Source organism: Somniosus microcephalus, chromosome 2, assembly GCF_052327205.1.
Source record: "Somniosus microcephalus isolate GS21.2 chromosome 2, FLI_Smic_1.0, whole genome shotgun sequence".
Classification (NCBI taxonomy): domain Eukaryota; kingdom Metazoa; phylum Chordata; class Chondrichthyes; order Squaliformes; family Somniosidae; genus Somniosus; species Somniosus microcephalus.
The window spans coordinates 366496584-366514231 of record NC_140988.1 but is presented as its reverse complement, the minus strand read 5'-3'; the positions used below and the strand labels follow the sequence as shown (position 1 = coordinate 366514231).

At 49.9% G+C, this 17648-nt stretch overlaps 1 long non-coding RNA gene across 1 annotated transcript; it reads right to left on the bottom strand.

Moving 5' to 3' along the window:
* Positions 1-9867: 9867 nt before the first annotated feature.
* Positions 9868-17305, bottom strand: LOC147123747 (uncharacterized). Its single transcript, XR_015075004.1, has 3 exons — positions 17245-17305; positions 11540-11618; positions 9868-10228 (listed from the first exon to the last, which is right to left on the bottom strand). It is a non-coding gene; the product is annotated as an uncharacterized LOC147123747 (long non-coding RNA).
* Positions 17306-17648: the final 343 nt, after the last annotated feature.

Genomic DNA, 17648 nt, shown 5'->3' with positions numbered 1-17648 from the left:
GCCCTGTAGGCCTCAGAATCGGCGCTCGCCCTTGTCTGGCGTTACAAACTTGTTCAGCATGGAGAAGGTTAGACAGAGAGCAGAGCGCTTCAGCACTGAGGCTCTGGACCACTTGGTGGCTGCAGTTGAGCGCCGTCGAGATGTTCTGTATCCGGATAATGGTAAGAGGCCGAGTCAGAAGGCTTACCGACGATCTTGGAGGGAGGTTGCTGTGAGGGTCAACTCCAGCAGCATGGCGACCAGGACCCCTGTTCAGTGCAGGAAGAAATTCAACGACCTCACACGGATCGTTAGGGTGAGTGATGGTTTAGCAAACTTCTGATTCCCTCCATCTGCAGCTGACTTCGGGCACCCTGTTGCAATGATGCCCCAATGGCCATCTGTTTGCATGCACCCATGGCCCTTTCTGGGCACACACATGGACAGATGCCTCAAGGCCTCATGTAAGGGCTCTTGCACCATGGGGGCCATGCGATGATCTCTCAAGGCCTCATGTAAGGGCTCTTGCACCATGGGGGGCATGCGATGATCTCTCAAGGCATCATGCTACAGAACTTCCCCTTCTTTCCCCTGCAGTCCAAGCTGGCGATGATCCGAAAGGAGCAGCGTCGAACCAGTGGCGGACCTCCACAAGTGGTCACTCTCACGGATCTGGAGGAGAGAGTGCACCAGATACTTGGAGGACGTCTGTCTGGTCCTGTGACCACTGCATCTGCCGACCCCATTTCCGACAGCGAGGGTAAGACTCTCACCTTCTTCACCTGTTGCCTTCCACTTGGTCCCCCCGCCAGCATGCATCCTCAGTGTGCAGCCATGTCAGAGCCTTGCCGCAATCTGGCATGCCTTTCAGCAAACCTGTCCTTTTGCTAAAGCCACTCTTCCACCTCCCACTTTCAGATGAAACAGCACCAACTGGGGCTCAATGCACTGAAGCTGCCAGTGCCAGTGCCACCGGAGGCGAGAACCAGGAGGAATCCGGACCAGCCATTGCATAATCCGGGGAGCGGACACATCTACAGACTGGGGATAGTAGTCCCCTGGAGGGGAGGTGGGGGGGGGCTCTGAGGATGAACCAGTTGCCGGACCAAGTGGCATGCAGCAATGCACGGGGGATAGGCAAGTTCGGCCACCGTCTCCCCGGAGGGCAAGGCAGGTAGTGATGACTGCTGCACAGAGTGCAGATGAGGTGCGTCGCCTGGCTGAGATGAGCAAACAGGCCCGGGTCAGACACACGGAGCTGATGGCTGCAGTCGAGAAGATGCCTGAGTCAATAGATTCATTGGCTAAGAGTATGTTGGACTTCGGGGCAACAATGGAGAGGACACTCCAGGGCTTTGGGGCAACAATGGACAGGACTCTCCAGGTCTTTGGGGCAACAATGGACAAGTCTATCCAGGGCTTCGGGGCAACAATGGACAGGACTATCCTGGGCTTCGGCCCAACAATGGAGAGGACTGTCCACGGCTTTGAGTTGGCTATGGAAAGGACTGTTCAGGGCTTCGGACAATCCCTGGAAAGGTCTGTCCAGGGCTTGTCCGAGGCAGTGGAGCGCTCGGCACCTGCCTTGTCCGAAGCAATGGGAAGAACTGTCCAGGCCTTCTCCGAAGCACTGGCACCTGGCACACAGGTCCTCACTGTTGCCACACAGTCACTTGCTGGGCTCCGCCACACCCAGTTTGACACAACGCGATCTCTCACTGTAGCCACCCTCTCTGCATCAGTGACGATCACCCCGGGCCCTTCCAGTCCCATACAAGGCCAGGAATCAGTGGAGCATGCGATTGTGGCGGATGAGCCGAGCCGCTCCCCTCAGATAGCCAGTGTGTCGTCCGAACATGGTGCAGGTGTCCTCTCTCGGCAGGAGACCATTGCACATGCCAGCGCTGGGACGCCTGCATTGCAGCTGCCACCACCTGCAGGCCACACTGCTTCCAGCCATGGTCACATCAAGCATCCTGCGTCCGCACCCTCCAAGCCCAGAGGTCGGCCAGGCCGTCCCTCAGGGGCTTCTGCACTTCCAGACAGTCAGCAGGCGTCCCCCAGCCTTGAGCCCGCCACTGGGGTCCAATTACGTAGGAGCAGCAGGGAGGGAAGTGGCCGGGCGCGAAAGAGAAGTCGTTCTCCCTCAAGGGGCCAGTTGTAGAGGGAGGTGCTGAGACGTTTGTTTGTCCAAATTCAAGGACACCCTCACCTATTGTTATATTTGCAGAAGGTTTGTTGAGTTTTGCGGCTTTGCCAAAGAGTTCACAGTTATTTTGAAAGTTATGGTTTCTGTTGACCTTACGTTGTTTAGCTGTAATGAAATACTTTTGTGCCAATAAACAGAAGTTTCAATGTGGCATGGTGCATGTGACTAGTTTCAGTGATGCTGGCATTCAGAGGCCGTCAAACATCCAAAGTGTGCATGAGTTAAGACTCTCATCATTCCGCCACAGCGGTCTCGACACAAGTCCAGATGAGCCTCTAACGTATGGCCCTTCCACTTTCAGCAGTCCTTCCATCTTCCTCCTCCTCCTCCTCCTCCTCCGCCTGCTCTTCCTCCTCCTCCTCCTCCGCCTCCTCCTCCTCTGCCTGCTCTTCCTCCTCCTCCGCCGCCTCCTCCTCCTCATACTCCTCCTCCTCCGCCTGCTCTGCTGGTCGTTGAGGGGCAGCTGGAATTGGCTGGCTGCGTCGATTCGCCAAGTTGTGGAGCATGCAGCAGACGACAACGATGTGTCCCACTTGCCGCGGCGAGTACTGCAGGGATCCCCCGAATGTTCCAGACATTGGAAACGCTTTTTGACAACACCAATAGTGTGCTGTTTACTGTGCCTGGTCGCCTGATGGCCGCTGCTGATCAGCTCTTCTGCTGGGGTGTCGGCCACATGGAGTGTTGTCATCAGCCATGGCCAGAGAGGATAGCCCTTGTCCCCAGTAAGCCAGCCTCGTCTTCGAGGCAGCCCCTCAAAAAGGTTACAAACTGAGGTCAACCGCAGGATAAAGGCATCGTGTCTGCACCCTGGGAAATGCACGGTGACTGCCATGATGATTTGGCGGTGGTCACAGACCAGCTGCACGTTGAGGGAGTGGAACCCCTTGCGGTTGCGGAAGTCCTAAGGATGATGGCATGGCGCCCTCAAAGCCACGTGTGTGCTGTCACTCGCCCCCTGCACCATGGGGAAGTCCGCAATAGAAGCGACACCCTGCGCGCACTCCGCCTGCTTGTGCAGGGTCCAAGGGAAGGTAATGAATTGACGCCTTCGCCTACAAAGGGCATCTGTAACTTGCCGGATGCAACAGTGGACTGCAACCTGAGCGACAGTCGCAATGTCCCCAATGGCTGACTGAAAGGATCCGTTGGCATAAAAATTGAGGCCATCAGTCAGTTTAGCGATCACGGACAGAGAGGTTCTGCAGCGTTCACGCGGCTGCAGAACCTGACCAAGCAGGTGGCACAGATCAGTAACAATGTCCCTCCAGAATCGGAGCCTTCCCAAACACTGCTCCTCCGACATGTCAAGGCTTGTCACCTGCTGCCTAAAGACGCTCGCAGCTTCCCGTTGGATTGGCCGAACTCCATTGCCCCTCCTCCTTCTGGCCAATCCCGGCCCTCTCTCTCGCCGTCTCTCTGCCCCTTCACAGTGTTGGGCGATGAGGCCGTCGCCCTCCAAAGAAGCTCCCATTCCGATGCCAGTTGGTTAAAAGGCTTTTAGGTGTAGTGCTGCAAGTGCTTCGGACAGGTTGGAAGGTCCCAAGTACTGTAAAGCTAAATTCCCAGAACTCCGCTCCACATCAGCTCGTCAACTCTCTCCAGCAACGATCGCAATGAGCAGGCCAAGTGGCTGAAGATTCTGCACTAGAGCTGTCCCCTTTAAATAGCGCCCCCCTACTCCGAGAAGGGCCTGTTAGCCCTCCCTCGAACTGTCACTAAAAGCGCTGGGCATTAAGGCTCCAGGCGCCACCCAATATGCACTCAGGTACTCCTAAAAGGCGTTGCACACTGAAATGATGTCATGATCTGCTTGCGCTCGCGGGCGCGCGCAAACACTTAGCGCAGGTGCTAAATGTATAGTCAATATCTGAGTTGTCGCTATCTTCATAGCGAACACCCCAACATATGGTATCGCCCCAATTCTAGGTCTCATTAGGCGCTCAGCGCCGGCGCTACCAATCGAATTTCTAGGCCAAAGCCTATTATATCCCAAGTTAATTACTGTGCCATTAATGTGCAGCCATTCTGTTTGTTAAAGTGTTATTTAGACCCACTTGTGCCTCAGTAGTCAGTGATTATTCAACAGGTTTCACATTCTGCACGTGTGTGTCTTGGTGCCACCCACAATTATCAACGCGTGCTATTATTTTATTTTGTCTTGGTGTATAAATGGCGTGAGTCACACAACACGGGTCACCATCTCTGATTGGACGTATTCCTGGAGCTTTCATCACGTGACCTGCTGTATCCAACCGCCTTTTTTCCCCGTCTCCAATATTTTTATAAATGAATGAAAGTGGTCAAAGAAAATGGAAAAAAAAATCATTTTCTTTAATGCCTTGTTGACTTTTATCCCAGGTTTGCTCACAGCTGCAATTGGGAATGGGAGCATTGTGGTTATGTTACCAGACTAGCAATCCAGGGACAGACTTAGATTAAACAATCTGTGAGACATGAGTTCAAATCCCACCACATGGCAGCTGGGGAATTTAAATTCAGTCACGTAAATAAATCTGGAATAAAAAGCTACCATCAGTAATCATGACCACGAAACAAATGGATTGCGCTAAAATCCCACCTTGTTCACTAATGTCCTTCAGGGAAGGAAATCTGCTGTCCTTACTCGGTCTGACCTTTAACTGCCCTCTGAAATGGCCGAGCAAGTCGTTCAGTTGTACCAAACCGCTCCTGTGGGAGCACCTTCACCTCACGGACTGCAGCGGTTCAAGAAGGCGGCTCACCACCACCTTCGCAAGGGCAATTAGGGATGGGCAATAAATGCTGGCCTTGCCAGCGAAGCCCACATCCCATAAACAAATATCAAAAATTCCAGGAGATTAAATTCCAGGAGACTCCGGTACATCCTGCAGAGTTGGAAACCCAACACACGACTCTGCCTCAGTACATGCAAAGTGTTGTCTTGTTTCCTCCACTCAATTCTTCACCCCCAGCCCCTCCCCACTAGTATTTGTTTTTATACCAATTCACAACTTTGTTGTTTAATTGTGTTTGGAGGAGTTCCTTGACGTGGCCTGGGACTTTGAAAGTGCCACTGGTGTTTTAGTGACTGAATAAGCCCAATCCAGGTTTTACTGACTGGGGGATTTGGCAATTTAGTTACTGGAACTTTGGGGATCACATGACAGAATTCCACCAACTTATAATTCCATCCACTGTAACTTTCAGAAGGGAATTGGGTAAATGCTTGAAAAGGAAAAATTTGCTGGGCTACGGGGAAAGAGTGGGAGAGTGGGGTTAATTGGATAGTGCATTCAAAGAGCTGGCAGAGGCAAGATGGGCTGAATGGCCTCCTTCTGTGCTGTATGATCTTGACCAGTCCCTGAGAGGACATTACCAGTTACAGCGAGAGTTAGTGATTAGTTTAGATTGTCATGTGTTGGGAGTTGGAGAGCAATTGGCCAGAGGTTTTTCCTGAATTGGCCATGTTTCTTTGTCTGTTTCCAGAGATAGCATAACTGGTAGGTAGGATGGCAGCATGTGAGGTCATACTGTCTACTGGATGGGGTGAGCTTAATGGGCCTGATAGTCTTCATCTACTTTTGTATATCTTTTTGTATGTTTGTATGTGCAGACTGGGGAATCAATCTGGGTCCCTCCTAGTGTGTGGCTCAAAGAATTCATCCAGTCAGTAATTGAGCCCAGGGACAATCAGAACTCATCTCTTCCCCTTTCTGTTCCCTTCAACGATCCGTGCACAAATCAGGAGACACACAGTAAGTTTGTTCATTTTCAATCCACGTTTATTTTCAGATGTTAAACTTTTCACATTTCAGTTATTGAAACATGACTTATAATATGCGAAATGTGATCTCCTGGGAGAGGCGAAAAACCAGACATAAAAACCCAGGCCAATTTGGGAAAAAAATCTGGGAAATTCCTCTCCGACCCCCTTAGGCGATCGAAACTAGTTCAGGAGATCATTATGACCCAAATATTCTGAGACAATTACTTTCTCACTTCAACTCTGCTGACATCAATTGAACACAGTCCCCGGGAGCCTGGTCTTCAACAATCGCCAGTCTAGTTCTGTAGCAGCAGTCACAAACCCAATATTCAGTGATGACGAGAAACTGGTTGGCAGGTTGTCTAGAGTTCCCATTTCTGTCATTCCAGGTTGAATGAAAACTGTCCCCAATCATTTCTTTAAAGTGTTAACTGTGACATCGTTTAATTTGCTGGGAACATCCGTTCCTAAACATTGACAGGCCGAATTGGGGGTGGAATGTGGATCTAATTACCGGGATGCATCGGCACAATTTGCCTGAGGAAAATCTCTTAAGGCGTGACCTTTCCTGTTAAGACATTTTGTTAAGACGTCCTAACTTTGAAGGGCAAACCCACTTGTTTTTCCCCTCCCTCCCCGACTCCCGTGCAGTGTTAACTTTTAGCACACCCCAGAACCCACTTTGTTGACACCCAAAGACGACCCAGAACGAGGAAAAGACATACCAACACTCCCCACTAGACCCAAGAGACAACCAGGTGGGTGGCAAATGCCGCGTCACTTGAAGAATGAAGAGGAGCTTACAAGGGAGCAGCTGACACGGGAACAGCTGACAAGGGAGCTGTGATCTTCATTCAGGCATTCTGCACACACAGCTGGTGACTAACCAAGTAGTACTGAGGACGAGGAGGGTGGAGGTACTTGTATGGGAACAGAGGCTTAAATGACCAGGACAGACGCAATAAAGTGAGCATTACCCATGAGTGCTGCACTGCTGGTATACCCTAATTTGACGGGCATTCCAACTCAACTGCCAGGCCATCAATCAGAAGCTGGCAGGACCCAAATCCAGATCCTTACGGTTCAGCTTACTGTTTGGATCTGGCGCTGGCACCCGTGAATAACACCCACTTTGATCTATTTGTCCTGGGAGCCGGAGAATCTGTTCACTTGCAGGTACGGTCCACCCTTCTCACCCTGAGTACCAGTTGGACAGTGCCCAGCAGTGTGTGGAGGATGTCAGAATGAAAAATTCCCTAAAAAAGGTAGGGTCCTCTATACTCTAAAAATGACTTGGATTTCTCCCGTGGGCTCCTGAAATCAAAGTGTGTATTCAACACCCGGGTATCCCTGAACCACGGTTTGTGAGGTAACTAAAGGGTTAACCAGAACCACCACCTGCTGCAATTTCCTGGAGCATCCTGGAGATCAGGCAACCCTGAGCAACAGAATCCAGAAACAAAAGCACGAAAGACTATCGGGCCTCCGCCCCGACAGCCTGAGGTCCTCCAGCAGATTGGTGATTATCCGGTGATGCGAGCAAGTCGATCGACCTGGTAAACCCCCCAAGTCCTGAAGGTGTTCTGGACTACCTCAGTGTGGATCATCCACTAGTTAGGGTGGACTACAGAGCAGCTGAGTGTGCCGACTGTTGTGTTGTCCGCCCCGGGCCAAATGTGGCACCAAGAGTGTCACCCCGTCATTCAAGCACCAATGGGAAGCAACGCGTCATCTTGACAGAGGGACCCAGGAAGGAGGGTCCCACCCTGTTTGTTGACTTACCGGACCCTTGTCATATTGTCTGTCTGCAGACACACTAACTTACCCTGCACCGAGTCTGAAAGTGGAAATGTCCTATACCGTTCACACCCCGAGCCTGTTGAAATGCCAAGTGAAATCACTGGCCGAGAAGACCATTCATCCTGTGGATACATTACTGGCAGAGTGATGGTCATCCAGAAGGCTCAACTGGAGAAATATCCCCAACAGTTGAGCCATCTGGATGATGATCACTCGCTCTCAGTGTGGATGGCAGAAGACCTGCCAGTATGGCCACTAGTAGATGGTTCCTCTGATGGTCAAACCAAACATCCAGAGTGATCCACTTCCACAGGGAAGTACTGGAAATAGCCCACCCACACAACTCTGAGGTGGGCTATCCAGGCACGATCACTGCTGGGGGAGCTGGAGCTGGACAGGGTCTCGAAGGTTACTTGTTGCGAACTACCTGCATTCCAGGTCCTAATCTGGAATGACGGGCTAGCAAGATATAAAGGACATCGTGCTCCGGATAAAGCCTTGAATGGGCTGGTGGAGGTGAATGGATTGGTGGTGGCGAGTGGATGGTGGTGGTGAATGGATTGGTGATGGTGAGTGCGTTGGTGATGGTTAGTGGCTAGGTGGTGAGTGTACTGGTGTTGGCGAGTGGAAGGGGCCTATAGATGGGGTGGGCTAAGCTTCAAAGTGAACAGTGCCCCCTCATCCTTGTGTGTCATCTCGGGAATGCCTGAAGGTTCTGCTACAGCAGATCCTCCACTTGCTCGCCAAAGAAGCCCTCGGCACCAATGGGCATCTGCAGAACCTGAAGGATCCCCAAGGTGTGAGGACAAACTCAGTGGCGATGCAAGATCCACTGGACGATAGATCCTGCTCCTACATTGAGAGCACCCACACAGTCTGCTGCTGCAGCAGATGCTCTCTGAAGGTGGTCCTCTCTGGCAGGGATTGCTCCCTCAACTCACCTGCTGGTCAGTGAAGCCAGCCCCGGTGGATTTGGTGGCAGGGAATTCGGGATATGCGCCAAACCCTGCAGGAAGGTCCGCCAGACCCACATGTCCCACCATTTGGATTCTGGGGGGTGGAACAGGACTAGTTTCCTGGGCAGTTCCCTTCCTTCTGAGGCTTTCACGACTGAAGTTCGCCAGCTGTACCAGCGAACCTTAAGTTGTGAGGCAGGGTGGCGGGGCTGTCTACCTTGGCCATAACTGGAGCGCGCCTATCAAATCCGCCCAAACCGCCTTGGAAATTGGGTGGGGAAATCCAACAAAGGTCGATGCCTGAGGCCTTTGCAAGACCCCAGGTAAAGACTCAACCCCCACAAGTGATGGGACTTCCGGAACTCACAGTTTCAGACTCGAAGTCACCCTTGTTTTGAATACATGGAAAAGCCTCAACGCACGGAGGCCGTGGTCGACTCGGGCTCCCAGTTTGGTTTCTGGAGTGCACGCACCCTCCCTGGGAGTGCCTCTCGAGTGTAGTAGGGAGCGGCTGAAGGTGGGTCCACAGTGGTGGGTGGGAGCCACAGATCTATAAATAGAGATCTGCGGCTGCACTCACCAAAGTGGACATCACCCGCAGCATAGGTGACCCTGTGTAGGGTCGAGTCCACCGAGGGTGGTGCCCCCAAATGAGCTGGCGCCAACTGGAGACCAATGTCCCGGGGCTGCGTTGGTGTCACCAGAGGGGACGGATGCCTCTAGTGAAGGACACACCAACAGTAGCTGGTGGCGCTTGGGGGAACCAGCCTCATTCTGGCCCCAGTAGGAACGGACACCTCCGAACCAGCTGGTGCCAGAGGAGGACTCTTCCTCTATCCTGGGAGGCCTCGGTACAAGTGGTACCGGGGTTTCACCCGATGTTGTTGACTGGGATGGATTGGCTTTAACCAGCTCGTCCCATTCTACATCATCGAGGCAACAACCGGAGCGTCCACCCTTGAGACTTTCCTGTTCAGTCCCAACAGTTGGACCACCGGTCGACATCGGTCGGAGATGACTGTATGGACTGGGCCCTATCCAGTGCCAGTGCAGTTAACCCCGAGCAATGCCGAACTGAGCCTGGAGTTGGAGCAGGGTTGGTGCTTGATGCCGATGCGGGGACCTGAGTGCTGGACGTGAAGGTCCAGCCCAGGGGAGAACTAGGGAGGAGGGAGAGGGGTGTGGGAAATCTTTTAAAATGGGAAAGAAACGTGCCAGAAGGGAAAGAGTTGGTTTAACACCATCTCCAATCATTGACTGCACATTTAAATGGATCTGTTATTGGCCATCAAATAAAGAAATTAAAAGATGTACAGTTGATACTAAAGAAATGGATGGGGCACAGAGGGATGGGCGTGAGGGGTATTTCAGTGTTGCTGTTTCCTCCTTTGTGGTATCTCTGCTGGCATTGATGTGATTTTGGTCAGGACGTGTGATCCAGTTGTCTTTGTGGTTTTGTTACTGACAACTTTAGTCTGTTGGTAGTTTGATGAAACCGTCCATTTCCTCTCACTCATCCTGACACCAACCATGTACCTGTGGCAGAAGAAGAAATCACAAAAATCACTGGATTGCAACAAGGACAATGATGGCATTTTATCGCTCCCCTTGTATAATAAAATATATAACCTGTAAAAGGATTTATCAAATTCCCTTTAAAAAGTCAACACCTGGGTCAGCGTCGAGCTGTGAGGGCAGGTACAAAGCTCGGTCAAGGCAGCTCCAGTGGCATTACTGCCCAGGAGTACATTCTTCGAGTCTTAACCCTGAGCTCTCAGTACTGGTGAACACTTTGAGAAACTGATTATTCAGTCGTTCACTCTCCCTGTCAGCCTCTCTTATTTAGACCCGTTCATTCAACACCAATCAACGGTTTCAAGAGGGACACTCTTGACCTTCTTAAATGGTCGGGCTTAGCTGTACCACAGGCTATCCCCGTGTCCAGGACAAGTTGATCAGAACAACCAGCATGTACGACCTGCTTTCAGTTTCCAGGATTTGAGCCTTTATATCTGCACGGATTTTGCTGTAACTCACTCGGACTTTCACGGGGAATGATACAAGCAGGAACTAAAGCTCCAAACACAGTTAGTCACAGTCAGTAAATAGCTGTCTACATTTACAGAGCAGGGAGTAAGCATTAAACTCCAGGACTGGGAGGAGCCGGTCAGTCAGGAGCTGGATGGGGCTCAGTAACCATCAGTAACCAGGCTCCGGGACCCAGACTACCTATGAGCAACACTATGGAAAAACTACCAATAACAAACTGAACTATTCCACCCGACTGTGCATCAATATTACTGTATCTGATAAACTTAATATTGCTCATTATGGCTTTCACTAATAATACAAGATAAACAGGTTAAGACATAGAAACATAGAAGATAGGAGCAGGAGTAGGCCATTCAGCCCCTTGAGCCTGGTCCGCCATTTAATGAGATCATGGCTGATCATCCAAATTCAGTACATTGTCCCTGCTTTCTCCCCATATCCCTTGATTCCTTTAGCCTTAAGAAATATATCTAACTCCTTCTTGAATATATTTAATGAGTTGGCCTCAACTGCCTTTTGTGGTAGAGAATTCCACAGGTTCACCACTCTCCGGGTGAAGAAATTCCTCCTCATCTCTGTCCTAAATGGCTTACCCCTTATCCTTAGACTGTGACCCCTAGTTCTGGACTCCCCGACCATCGGGAACATTCTTCCTGCATCTAGTCTGTCTAGTCCTGTTAGAATATTATAAGTTTCAATGAGATCCCCTCTCATTCTTCTAAACTCCAGCGAATATAAGCCCAATCGACACAATCTCTCCTCATACGTCATTCCTGCCATCCCAGAAAGACAAACCTGTCAAAGTTCACGACCTTCTGTCCACGCTGCTGGTTGATGATGTTTCAATTGTTCGTGTTGTCTTCACAGAGCAAAGCTGTTCAGATGTTCGAGCCGACCGCATTCAGTCATAGACAGAAAAGCCAGTTAATCAGAGTCAGATGCCTCACATTTATATAGTTTACAAAGCTATTGTGATGTCTCATCTCAGTGTGATGCGCAGTGTGAGGGTAAGGCTTACTCTGCGATGTCACGGTTTGACCCGTCCAATTAAAGGGGCCTCACCTTGCTACCATATTTGGTAAAAACCTTTGGGCTTAAGTTACACTGACTAGTTTCGCTAGAAAGCAGTAACAGGTTTCCATGTGGGTACGACCAAGGCCACAGGGTGTGTGGGCGATGGGCAGTGATGGCATTGTTTGCCTTCTACCAATTATGTTAAGTAATTGCATACATTTAAAGCAACAGGAGTAGGCCATTCAGCCCCTCCAGCATTCAATTAGACCATGGCTGCTCTGCACCTCAAATCCATTTACGTGTCTTTGATCGATATCCCTTGATCAACTCAGGAACAGGAGGAGGCCATTCAGCCCCTCAAGTCTGTTCTGCCATTCAATTCAAGCATGGCTGACCTGTATGTTAACTCCATTTACCCGCATTGGTTCCACATCCCTTAAAACTCTTGCCTAACAAAAATCTACCAATCTCATTTTTGAAGTTTTCAATTGACCCCCAGCCTCAATAGGTATGGGGGGAGAGTTCCACAATTCCGCTAGCCCTTGGGAGAAGAAGTGCTTCCTGACATCACATCCCTGACCAGGCTGTTATATCCGTGTATCTTAATGTTGTGTCCTTCAATAATCAGACAACAGACTGCAGGGAACGATTCAACAGGTGTTTACTGAATGAGGGTTACTCTAGAACTAACTGTACAGATCACTACTCAGGGTTTATATACAGGTGTGGTCACTGCCGGTACTACAGTATACAGGAGCTGTAAGAAGTAGTTCTCTCCCTTAAGGTATATATACACTACATACATTACACAGGCTAACTCTAATTTTAAGCTCATGCCCCTTTGTTCTGGATTTCCCCGCCAGAGGAAATAGTTTTTATCGATCGACCCGACCAACTCTTTGAACATCTTAAACACCTCAATTATATCACCGTTTAATATTCTGTACTTGAGGGAATACAAGCCCAGTCTCTGCAACCTGTTCTCATAATTTAACCCTCTGGAAGTCCACACATACAAGATCCAGAGACACTCCCTTGTCCATGTTACTGACCTCCTCCAAAAGGTTATTAGATCAGTCAGACAAGACCGGCCCTTCACAAATCAATGCTGACTCTCATTGACTACCTATGAGCAATGGCATGGGAGGTCTACCAATGATAAGTGGTTACATAGAAACATAGAAACATAGAAGATAGGAGCAGGAGTAGGCCATTCGGCCCCTCGAGCCTGCTCCGCCATTCAATGAGATCATGGCTGAGCATCCAAACTCAGTACCCTGTCCCTGCTTTCTCCCCATAGCCCTTGATCCCTTTAGCCTTAAGAAATATATCTAACACCTTCTTGAATATATTTAATGAATTGGCCTCAACTGCCTTCTGTGGTAGATAATTCCACAGGTTCACCACTCTCTGGGTGAAGAAATTCATAGAAACATAGAAGATAGCAGCAGGAGTAGGCCATTCGGCCCTTCGAGCCTGCTCTGCCATTCAATGAGATCATGGCTGATCATCAAAATTCAGTTCCCTGTCCCTGCCTTCTCCCCATATCCCTTGATCCCTTTAGCCTTAAGAAATATATCCAACTCTTTTTTGAATATATTTAATGAACTGGCCTCCACCGCCCTCTGTGGCAGAGAATTCCACAGGTTCACCACTCTCTGGGTGAAGAAATTCCTCCTCATTTCAGTCCTAAATGTCTTACCCCTTATTCTTAGACTATGACCCCTGGTTCTGGACTCCCCGGCCATCATAAACATCCTTCCTGCATCTAGTCTGTCCAGGCCTGACAGAATTTTATAAGTTTCGATGAGATCCCCTCTCAATCTTCTAAACTCCAGTGAGTATAAGCCCAATCGACACAATCTCTCCTCATACATCATTCCTGCCATCCCAGGTATCAGCCTGGTGAATCTTCGCTGCACTCCTTCCATGGCAAGAACGTCCTTCCTCAGGTAAGGCGACCAAAACTGCACACAATACTCAACGTGCAGTCTCACCAAGGCCCTATACGACTGTAGCAAGACATCCTTGTTGCTGTACTCGAACCCTCTTGCTACGAAGGCCAACATACCATTTGCCTTCTTAACCGCCTGCTGCACCTGCATGCTTACCTTCAGCGACTGGTGCACAAGAACACCCAGGTCTCTTTGCACTTCCCCTTCTCCCAATCTATTGCCGTTCAGATAATAATCTGCCTTCCTGTTTTGCCACCAAAGTGGATAACCTCGCATTTATCCACATTATACTGCATCTGCCATGCATCTGCCCAATCACTCAACCTGTCCAAATCATACTGGAGTTTCTCGGCATCCTCCTCACAGCACACATGCCCACCCAGCTTTGTGTCATCTGCAAACTTGGAGATATTACATCTAGTTCCCTCGTCTAGATCATTTATATATATTGTGAATAGCTGGGGTCCTAGGACCGATCCCTGCGATATCCCACTAGTCACTGCCTGCCACTCGGAAAAAGACCCGATTATTCCAACTCTTTGCTTCCTGTCTGCCAACCAGTTCTCTATCCAAGTCAGTACCTTGCCCCCAATCGCATGTGCCTTAACTTTACATGCGAATCTCTTACGCGGGACCTTATCGAAAGCCTTCTGAAAGTCCAAATACACCACATCCACTGGTTCTCCTTCATCTATTTTATCTATTTTACCAGTTACATCCTCAAAAAATTCCAGTAGATTAGTCAAGCACTTGGAAAACAGTGACAGGATCGGAAAAAGTCAACATGGATTTACCCTGGTGACTAACCTCCTCCTTGGCCGTAGCCCTCCTCTCCTCTACCGTAGCCCTCCTCTCCTCTACCGTAGCCATCCTCTCCTCTACGGTAGCCAGCCTTACCACGGAGGCAGCAATCATATCCACGTAGGTAGCCATCCTGTCCGTGTTGATGCGTTCATGCGCCACTGACTCCACAAAAGCTCTGCTCATGGACGCTATGGACTCCTCCATTCGCTCCACACTCGCAGCGACCCTGGAGACAAAACCTGCCAGAGACTCCTACAACTGTGCATGGAGTTCCATCACCTCTGATTTTATGGATGGACCCAGAGGCAGAGGGTCGACATGCAGCTGAGCCGAGCTGGCAGAGTCCTGCGCCATCTGACGAGGACTCTCCACTACTGTCCCGGTCTCCACATTCTGCTGATGCTCACTTGTGAGCTGTGATACACCAGATGACAGCACTACTCTATGTCCCGAAGGTCCCCCCGAGGTGTGAATATCTGCGCTGGTGCTGGGTGTGCTTATTTCTGCTGATGCTGCGCTCTCAGATGTTGCAGATTCCTCTGAGAAGTCTGGAATCTCAGGCTCTTCCTCCTGCACAGTGGGGACGGGGGCTCTCGATGGTCCTGTGGGGGAGTAATGGAAAGAGTTAGAGATGTGATGCCAAGGCTACATGCACATTGCATTTTGCAGATGATCATAAGTCCATATGATGTAGCTTCAGAATCATTATCAGCGACTCATGCAATGGCAATGAGATGGAAAACTATTCTGTCACCAGCTTGTGTGGGTGCACCTGTCTGTCCTCCCCCAACTTCCACGTCTGTATCATCCCCGACAATCTCCAGGACGGCTTCCTCCCAGGGGGTGAGCTGGGCTAATGAGGGTGGCCCTCCTCCTGCCCTGGCTCGCTCTCTCCTGTTATGAGCTCTCTTTTCCTGCAATGGAGACAAGTGGAGGTTGAGTGAGAATGAGGGAGTGAGTGTAGGGATTGCATAGCATTGATACTTAGAAGGAGACAAAGATGGAGTGAGGTTGCAAAACCAAGGGCCCTCCCTGTGCGTTGTCAGTTGTGTTCAAAGCATCAGAGCGAGAGGGCGTGTGAGGGCTGCATAGTGGAAAAGTTACGTGAATGTGAGCATAGAGAGAGAGGGAATGGCTAAGAGTGCATGGATGTGAGTGTCAAGTGGGATGTGGAAGAAGAGATTGCTAAAGCTGAGTGCTGGTGAGGAAAGGCAATGGGGATCAGATTGAGGGTGATGGAAACTTCATACTTACTTTTCCAGTGCGATGAAGGTCATGGAATCTTCTCCTGCACTGCATCCAGCTGCGCCGTGTGAGCCCCAAGGAGTTGACTTCCCCAGCCACCTGTAGCCACACGGCCTTGGTCTGACTGGGAGGCCTCTTCCTCCCTGAAGAAGGGAGCAGGCCCTTCCTGTTGGCCCTAGCCCCATCCAACAATGCCTGCAGTGATGCCTCATCAAATTTAGGAGATGATCTTGGCCTCCCGCTGGCCATTGTTCCTACAGGTTCCTGTGCCATCAAATGCCAAAAGGCTGGCAGCCTGCAGAAGAAGCAAGGCTTGTTGCAGACCTTAAATGATGTCATCACTAAGTGAGTGGGCAGAAATTTGGCAGATGGAATATAATGTTGGAAAGTGTGAGGTTATGCACTTTGGCAGAAAAAATCAAAGAGCAAGTTATTATCTAAATGGAGAGAAACTGCAAAGTGCTACAGTACAAAGGGATCTGGGGGTCCTGGTGCATGAAACACAGAAGGTTAGTATGCAGGTACAGCAGGTGATCAGGAAGGCCAATGGAATCTTGGCTTTTATTGCAAGGGGGATGGAGTATAAAAACAGGGAAGTCTTGCTTCAGTTATACAGGGTACTGGTGAGGCCACACCTGGAATATTGCGTACAGTTTTGGTTTCCAATTTTAAGAAAAGATATACTTGCTCTCGAGGCAGTTCAGAGAAGGTTCACTCGGTTGATTCCGGAGATGAGGGGTTGACTTATGAGGAAAGGTTGAGTACTCTACACATTGGAATTCAGAAGAATGAGAGGCGATCTTATCGAAACATGTAAGATTGTGAGGGGGCTTGATCGGGTGGATGCGGGGAGGATGTTTCCATTGATGGGTGAGACTAGAACTAAGGGGCATAATCTTAGAATAAGGGGCTGCCGTTTCAAAACTGAGATGAGGAGAAACTTCTTCACTCAGAGGGTAGTAAATCTATGGAATTTGCTACCTCAGAGAGCTGTGGAAGCTGCAACAGGAAATAAATTTAAAATGGAGATAGACAGTTTCCTAGCTGATAAGGGAATTAGGGGTTACGGGGAGCGGGCAGGGAAGTGGACGTGAGTCTACGTTCGGATCAGCCATGATCCTATTGAAGGGCGGAGCAGGCCCGAGGGGCCGTATGGCCTACTCCTGCTCCTACTTCTTATGTTCTTATGTTCTTATGTCATATTATGCGACTTTCTGACTGGAAATACTCATTTGCGAAGGGTTCCCACATGTTGGAAATCAATCGGCCAATTGAGTTAAAATTGCATCAACCTCACACACCCATTTAGATTCGTGTGGGAAACACGAAATTCGGGGAACCCGACAATTCCCCGCACCTGAGTTAAAATCGACCCCATCTAGTTTATTCAGGCTCGAAAAAATCAACACATTATGCAGATAAAAATTGGAAAAGAAAACTCACACAAGTATAAGGGAAAATGTGATCAGACAATTTACTTACCTCTCCAGCTCTCCAAAACTTCAAGGTAACTGCCTCCTGACAAAAATATGTACTAGCTGCTGGAGAAACTGGTTATAATCAGGGTGATAAAAAAGCACATTTAATACTTTACCAAAGAAAACACATGGGCTAGATTTTTGGGGAGCCGTCAGGCGGGGTTTCAGGCGTGTGGGAGGGGGGGAAATCCCAAATTTGGGGGTCCCGACACCATCCCGCCCAAAATCCCGCCCCACGTAAGTTTCAGGGGTGGCGGGTACCTGCCCCGCACTGGGACCCGCCGAAACCAGGCGGGAAGGGATTAGTGCCAATTAACTGCCTGTTAACAGGTAGTTAACAGGCAGTTTTTAGCCTAATCCCTATTTTGAGGGGTTTCGTGTGGGATTCCCGACGGCTCCAAACCACGC